The sequence below is a fragment of the Capricornis sumatraensis genome, chromosome 8 (assembly GCF_032405125.1).
Source record: "Capricornis sumatraensis isolate serow.1 chromosome 8, serow.2, whole genome shotgun sequence".
In the NCBI taxonomy this organism is placed as follows: Eukaryota; Metazoa; Chordata; class Mammalia; order Artiodactyla; family Bovidae; genus Capricornis; species Capricornis sumatraensis.
In genome coordinates this window covers 37,026,084-37,034,566 of record NC_091076.1, presented here as the reverse complement: position 1 = coordinate 37,034,566, position 8,483 = coordinate 37,026,084, and positions in this window count along the sequence as shown.

Sequence of the window (8,483 nt, the reverse complement as noted above, 5' to 3'; positions counted from 1 at the left end):
ATTCAGAAGTATTCCAACTGGGAAGCATTAGAACAGAATTGGGAGTATATAAGTATTTATGGCTTGGCTTTCAGGCAATCGGGAAAGATGCCTAAGCATCTATGCATCTATCAGATGCATCAGATAAGCATCTGATAGATGCCTATCAGACTTGATGAAGCAGCTTTTCTTGGGAAGAGTCATACTGAGAGAAGAGCAGAAAGTGTGCCAGGCCCATGTTTCTCGTTACATTATAGGCAGCGCAGAGCCGTCTGGCAGGACCAGACGCCAAACTGCAGGAGAGGGACCTTGACCCTTGGTGATGATGCTTTGAAGCCGCATTATTAGGGAATTCCTGGTCCTTTTCTGTAGAGTGAACAGAAGCTGAGATATAATAAGGATGTGATGCTGTGTAACCTTGTCTCCAGCCTTATCCTGTTACCTAAGTATTCATGTTTGGGAAAGCTTGAGCACCTCACCTCACATGAGTTACAGCTAAGACTTGTTATTGACCAAGACTGGTCATTTTAAGCACTTGGTCATGTCAGCTTCTGTGGGACTTGGCAGGAGACAAGCTCTTTTGCTGGCAAGTGGGTCTTTAAGTGATCGATCTTGGCAAGTTAACCCTTAGCTCTCAATTGTCTTTCTTGAAAGTGAAAGTGAAGGTCTCTCAGTCGTGTCTGACTCTTTGCGACCCCATGGACTATACAGTCCATGGAATTTTCCAGGCGAGAATACCGGACTGGGTTGCCTTTCTCTTCTCCAGGGGATCTTCCCAACCCAGGTATTGAACCAGGTTTCCCACATTGCAGGCAGATTCTTTATCAGCTGAGCTACAAACCTTATGCATATTTTATAGGTATTCTATGTATACAAAGTTAATTTTTAAAGTCTTATTGAAAAGAAAGTGTTAGAGGTGTATCTGAGATTGGGTCTTCTGACTCCATTTTCTGTAGTCTTTTCATTTCAGGTGAGGAAAATCCGTTACAATATAAACACTATTCACTAGAGTTAGGAAATTTTGGTTTGTAGGAAACAGGTAGCCAAGGAAGATGTTTATAAAGAAATGATATAATATTGACTGTCCTTAAGGAGGTAGACCTGTGGCATTGTGAAGGATGCATTGAAAAGAGAATTAGATCTGGAAAAGTGTGGTAAATAAAATTGTTTGGTTACTACACAAGGAGTTTTAAGTAAATTATTGGGAATGAGAAAGGAAAATAAGGGACACCAAGAGGAAAAAAAATGAGATGGTTTAGTTACTGGTAAGTTGTGGAGAGGTTGGAAGACAAAGATTTCTTCCCATTTGACTCTGGACTTTCCATCTATGTTCTTGGGAAATTGAGAGGACCACTGACAGAAATCAGTGAGTTAATATGGAAATAGATTTGCTAGGATATTAAGGATAAAATTTTGAAATAAACTTTACAAGCCTGGTTGGGGTCATGAGATGAAAGTTAAGGTCAGACTTGGGCTATAGAATACGTGTGGAAAATCATAATTGACTTTTCAAACAGTAATTTCATGACTTGGAATTAAGAGTTAGATTGTAAGAGTCTTTTATTTTGGAAAATGTAACATAGGGAAAGTGGTGAATATAGACTGAATTTAGCAGAAATCTGACAAGTAGAAAGAGAGAATGGGAGTGTGAGGGAGTAACAGCTTTGAAAGAAGCTTTTTAGAATTGTTTTTGTTTTTAGGATAGTAAAATATAAAATTCTGTGTGTTTCTACAAAGAAGGATCAAGTAGAGGGGGTGATGCTTAGATTGTAGTAGGGTAATTTATAGAAGGTAATTTTAGAGGTTCTGGGAAGAAATGAGACTTTATATTACACATGTAGAATTTAAGCTAAGAAAGAAAAAGGGATGTACACCCTTTCTTTGATAAATAAAGAAATCAACAGAGTAAGGATAAGACATTTTGAAATAAAGGGAAGAGAGTTGATACAATTTATTTTTTATCCATTGAATCAATACATATTTACTGAGAGTAGGCTGCCTGAGAATGAATCCAGCACAGAGGAAAGCAGAGCAAAGAGAGAGTGTCTGAATTTAATGTCATTTATTGGACAGTTCCCGGATATTAGTTGCATTTGTGGGCTTCCCAGTTATGAGACGATATGGCCTATATTTTGTTTAAAATAGTTTGGGTTTGCTTAAGATAGTTAAATGTCTGTTGCTTGCAACATGACCTCATCAGCTACAACCATGGCCTCCCCTTTCCCATGAAATCCAGCTTCACCATGGCGATGGTCATATCACATGCCACCACTCTCAACAATACTTCCCAAACCAAAATTTTAAGGATCTTATTCTCTACTGTATCCTGCCTTTCGAGCTTCTTTCTTTCAGTATACTCATTCTAATATGCTTTTGCCGCTTAGAGACTTCTACCTTATATTCCATCGCCTTATGTACCACCCTTTCACTTTCTCACTTCCATTCTGAGCAGTTTGGTTTTCACCATCCAACACAGTAAATGCTCCCTTACAAATATTCTTGACTCCCTTTTCTTGATGCTTCAGTCTTCCTGGTAAAATACCAAACATTGTTAAACTTCATTATTTGTGTGCTCCGTGTTGTTCTTTGGGATCATTGGAACCTTCGGAGAAATGATTGAACTCTGAATGAATCAAGCTTGGCTTCTCTGGGCTCCATGTTAAGGTGACCTTTGTACTCTGATTAGTTGAGTGAACTCTGATGTTAACATATCTCCAGTGATGTTCCACAGATTAGTTTGGCTTATTCTTATTTTCTTATTTATAGAACATAACTTTGCTGCCAGAATTCTGGGAGTCGAATGAGACAAGAAGGCATGGTTATAAAAATCTAGTATGGAAATTTTCACTTAGTACTCTCTGTAGTACAGAAGTCAAACCTAAATTGTGCTTGAATGGCAACCCACTCTGATACTCTTGCCTGGAAAATCCCATAGACGGAGGAGCCTGGTAGGCTGTGGGGTCACAAAGAGTAGGACATGACTGAGTGACTTCACTTCCCCCAGTTTGGAGACCTATTGTATTACATTTTCAGAAAAATACCAGTTTGTTGGGATGGAAGTAAATGGTTTTCTAGCTGTGGAGAATAAGAGATGAGATTTGCAGTTGAATTTATCAAATATATTTTCAGACAATTTGGGTGATTTCAGCCCTATTTTTTCTCTGTTTCTAGAGATAATAGGGCCACCAAATTTTGAGCCCTCTCTGAGTCCTGAAAGGAAAATTAAGTTGCTTCTATATTTAGCCTACTTTCAACTCAGGACATACCCTTCTCAGATTCTTCCAATATTACCTTGTTCATCTGTTTTTCAGATTTCATAGTTTTGTTGTTCTTGGGTCCCCTCACATCTTTATTCTCATGGTTCAGTTCAGTTCAGTTCAGTTCAGTCGCTCAGTCATGTCTGTCTCTTTGTGACCCCATGAATCGCAGCATGCCAGGCCTCCCTGTCCATCGCCAACTCCCGGAGTTCACTCAGACTCACATCCATCCAGTCGGTGATGCCATCCAGCCATCTCATCCTCTGTTGTCCCCTTTCCCTCCTGCCCCCAATCCCTCCCAGCATCAGAGTCTTTTCCAATGAGTCAACTCTTTGCACAAGGTGGCCAAAGTACTGGAGTTTCAGCTTTAGCATCATTCCCTCCAAAGAAATCCCAGGGTTGATCTCCTTCAGAATGGACTGGTTGGATCTCCTTGCAGTCCAAGGGACTCTCAAGAGTCTTCTCCAACACCACAGTTCAAAAGCATCAATTCTTCGGTGCTCAGCTTTCTTCACAAAAAGCAAGAGAGTTCCAGAAAAACATCTATTTCTGCTTTATTGACTATGCCAAAGCCTTTGATTGGGTGGATCACAATAAACTGTGGAAAATTCTGAAAGAGATGGGAATACCAGACTACCTGACCTGCCTCTTGAGATACCTGTATGCAGGTCAGGAAGCAACAGTTAGAACTGGACATGGAACAACAGACTGGTTCCAAATAGGAAAAGCCGTACATCAAGGCTGTATACTGTCACCCTGCTTATTTAACTTCTATGCAGAGTACATCATGAAAAACGTTGGGCTGGAAGAAGCTCAAGCTGAAATCAAGATTACTGGGAGAAATATCAATAACCTCAGATTCTCATGGTTGGATGGCTTCAAAAACATTTCTTTACCCTTACTTTAGTAGAGTTTTAAGAGGGAACAGAGATTGATACAGGCTTTAGAGCTGCAATCGTTAGAAATGACTTCATTCTTGAAGTTCTGGAAATCTTCATTATTCCCCCCATACTTTTTCTCTTTAGGGCTCCTCCAATGGCTCATCAGTAAGGAATCTGCCTGCATTGCAGGAGACATGAGAGGAACCATGGGTTAGATCCCTAGGTTGGGAAGATCCCCTGAAGGAAGAAATGGCAACCCACTCCAGTATTCCTGCTTGGAAAATTCCATTGACAAAGGAGCCTGGTTGGGCTACAGTCCATGGGATCACAGGGTCAGGCAGACTGAGCACCAACACGCATGCACTTGCTCTTTAATTAGCTGATACATTATCCTTCCCAAGGCCAGAGAAGACCTCCTTCATGACTGATGGAAACTTTCCCAAGTCCTACAAAATGACAGTTTCTGCTCATCCCTCCAGAGGAAATAGTTCACAGTATCTGTATCCAACTAATTTAGTTAATTTATCGACTTTATGAAAGGTGATGTGTTTGGCAGTTTTACATATTTTACTTCATTAGTTTCTCAAAAATTACCATGTCAGTCACTTCTTAACGTAAACAGTGAAGCTCTGTGTGTAACTGAGTTAAGATGTAAACCTGGTCTCCCTATTCTAATTCTTTGCATTCAGCTTCATTTTGCATTTTATCTAAGAGCTGCTGTCAAGAGGCACTTCTGCTGTTCCCTGAAAGAACACCTTTTTTATCTCTATAAGAATGTTCTTTTTTTTTCTTTTTGCCAAGTGAAGAGCAGTGGGAGGGAAGAACATCTAGATGTCTCATTTAGGTTTATTGTTTTGCAATGATCTGGTGAACACTTGCCATAGATAATGGTGTTTTTCTCTCTTAATTTTTCTGTCATAATTATGCCAGTTATGGTGATGTTACGTTAATCACTTGGTTAAAGAGTTTTCTATCAAATTTCTCCACTGTAAAGTTGGCATTATTTTCTTTGTAATTAAAAAAAGTATTTTGTAAGGAGGTTTTGTGAGTAATGATTCCTTAATAAGCTTTTTTCTTATTAATGTTGGCACTTTGTTGATTATTGAAAGCCATCTTTCCTTCTACTTATAGTATTTTGCCTTCTACAGAAGAACTTTCTCATGTTTTTTTCTCTCTTTGTGTGTCTCTTTGTCTGTCTCTGTCTTTCCCCCTTTTTCTTTCATCAGTATAGATGCATGGATTTCTACCTTATTCAGCATCTAAAGTTATTAGTCACTATTCCTTCAGATAGTTTTTCTATGCCATATTCTCTTTTTCTGTAACTTCAGTGACAGACATTAGACCTTTTGTTATTGTTTCTCAAGCTCCTGAGACTGTTTTTAAAAGTCTTAAAAAAAAAAAAAAAACTGTTGGTTTCATCGATAACATCATTAATTTAAGTTTACCTACTCTTCTTACTGTTACCGTCACTCTGCTATTGAGTTCACCCAGTGGGATTTTTCTTTAATTTCAGTAATTGCATTTTTCAGTTCTGAAATTTCCATCTGTTTGGCATTAAATATCTTTCTTTGATAATTTTGTTTACATTAAAATTTATTTCAAGAATGTTTGCAATTAGTCATTTTTATAGTAGATACTTTAAACTCATTTAATGATAATTACAATGGTTGTGTCATCTTAACATGGATATAACTAGGTTGTCTTTTCCTCAGTTCAGTTCAGTTCAGTCTCTCAGTCGTGTACGACTCTTTGAGACCCCATGAATCACAGCACGCCAGGCCTCCCTGTCCAACACCAACTCCCGGAGGGTCTCCCAATGCCATAGAATTTTCAAGTAAATTCTGGACATTGAAAATATATGTTCTGAGACCTTGAGTCTTGTTTAAAGTCAATGGGAAATGTTGTTGTTTTTGTTTAGCAGGTAATTTACTTGATAAATGTTCATGCTGCAACTTCCAAATCTCCTTCTGTGGGCTGAAATTTCAAAGTCAATTTAGATTTCAAAATCACTATAGAAAGCTTTGCATCTATTTCCTGTGCTCACCACCCAGTGGACAGCCTGGGACCTGGGCAGTGATCTATCAATTATTTCAGTCCTCAAAATCTTAAGTATGCTGTTGGTTTGTATCAGATTCGCGCATCTGTGGCATGGATTTGAGCCCAGAGTTCATAAATAACTTTATGGGGTCAATTCTCCAAGCTCCTCTGTTTCTGTAACCTTCGCAGTACTTTTTGGTTCCCCATTGCCCTCCTTTAGGTGTGGGTACCATCCTGTTGGAACTGCAACTCTCCTGAAGGGGAAGAAAAGTTACCTTCCTTTAAAATTTTGGCTCCTGTGAGTTTCCAGTATTGCTTGTCTTCTACCCCCATGCCCTCCTCCTCAAGCTTGCTTGGGAACTGGGTTACAAGACAATGGAGGGAAGAAAGAAAAATGTGAGGGGTTTTTGCATTCTTCCTGTGTGTTAAGATTCCCCCTCCATCTCTTTCTCCTCGAGCTAGATGGATTTTCCTGGAGCTCTCTCAGCACCACAGTGCTCAATCCAAGATTTTGAACTGTGTTGAATTAAGGCCAGTTTCAGTTCAGTTCAGTTCTTCAATTGTGTCCGACTCTTTGCGACCCCATGAATTGCAGCACGCCAGGCCTCCCGGTCCATCACCATCTCCCGGAGTTCACTCAGACTCACGTCCATCGAGTCAGTGATGCCATCCAGCCATCTCATCCTCTGTCGTCCCCTTCTCCTATATTTAAATTTGTATTCTCTTTAAAATGTTTACACTGACAGAGTAATAATCTTATAAAAATACAACTGATAATAATCTCATTTGAGTAAAAGCAACATGAGGTCATAAATGAATGTGCACAATGGCTGAACAAATGACTGTCTTACCTGAGTGTCCTCTTGCTATGTCGGACTCACCTAGCATAACTGGGTGTTCAGGCTGGAGACTAGTGGGAAGTTATTAAAAGATGTTTAAGAAAGGCATCTGCACTGTAGGAGAGTATTTTGGTGGCACATTGAGGATACTTTAGAGCTAGGAAGTGTACATGTGGAAATATCAATTAGAAGCCTAATTGAGTAATCTGGAGAGTGGTAGGCAGAATAATGGCCTCAACGTTATCCAAGTTATAATAGTGAGAACCTGTGAATGTTACCTCACGTGGCAAAAGAGACTTTGAAGAAGTGATTAAGGACCTTGAAATGTGGAAATTAACCATGATTATCCAAATAGCCCTATCTAGTTACATGGGCCCTTAAAATAGAAAGGTTTTCCTGGCTTATTGTTAGAGAAAGATATTGGGGGAGAGGAAACAGTGACAGACTTTATTTTGGGGGGCTCCAAAATCACTGAAGATGGTGACTGCAGCCATGAAATTGAAAGACGCTTACTCCTTGGAAGAAAAACTATGACCAACCTAGACAGCATATTAAAAAGCAGAGACATTACTTTGCCAACAAATGTCCGTCTAGCCAAGGCTATGGTATTTCCAGTAGTCATGTATGGATGTCAGAGTTGGACTATAAAGAAAGCTGAGAGGCAAAGAATTGATGCTTCTGAACTGTGGTGTTGGAGAAGACTCTTGAGAGTCCCTTGGACTGCAAGGAGATCCAACCAGTCCATCCTAAAGGAAATCAGTCCTGAATATTTATTGGAAGGACTGATGCTGAAGCTGAAACTCCAATACTTTGGCGACCTCATGAGAAGAGTTGACTCATTTGAAAAGACCCTCATGCTAGGAAAGATTGAAGGTGGGAGAAGGGGACAACAGAGGATGAGATGATTGGATGGCATCACTGACTCAGCGGACGTGAGTTTGAGTAAACTCCAGGAGTTGGCGATGGACAGGGAGGCCTGGCTTGCTGCATGCAGTACATGGGGTCGCAAAGAGTTGGACACGACTGAGCGAATGAACTGAACTGAACTGAGCTATGTCAGAGAGATACTAGATTACTAGCTTTGAAGATAGAAGAAGGGGACAGCAAACCTAAGAATAGGAATGATCTCTAGAAAGAGAAAGAGGAAAATTAGTGGATTGTTGCCTAGAGCCTACTGAAAGGAACACACCTCTGCTCATCCCTTGATTTGAGCCCAGTGGAACCCTTGTGAGACTTCTGACCTATAGAATGGTAAGAAAAGAAATTCATGTTACTTTAAGGTACTAAGTTTGTGGTAGTTTATTTTGTCAACCATAGGAAGCTCATACACAGGCAGAAATTGATGGTAGCTTAAACAAGGCTGTGTGCTGTTTTAAGTTGCTTCAGTCATATCTGACTCTTTGTGACCCTATGGACTGTAGCCCCCCAGGCTTCTCTGTCCATGGGATTCTCCAGGCAAGAAACTGGTGTGGGTTGCCGTGCTCTCCTCC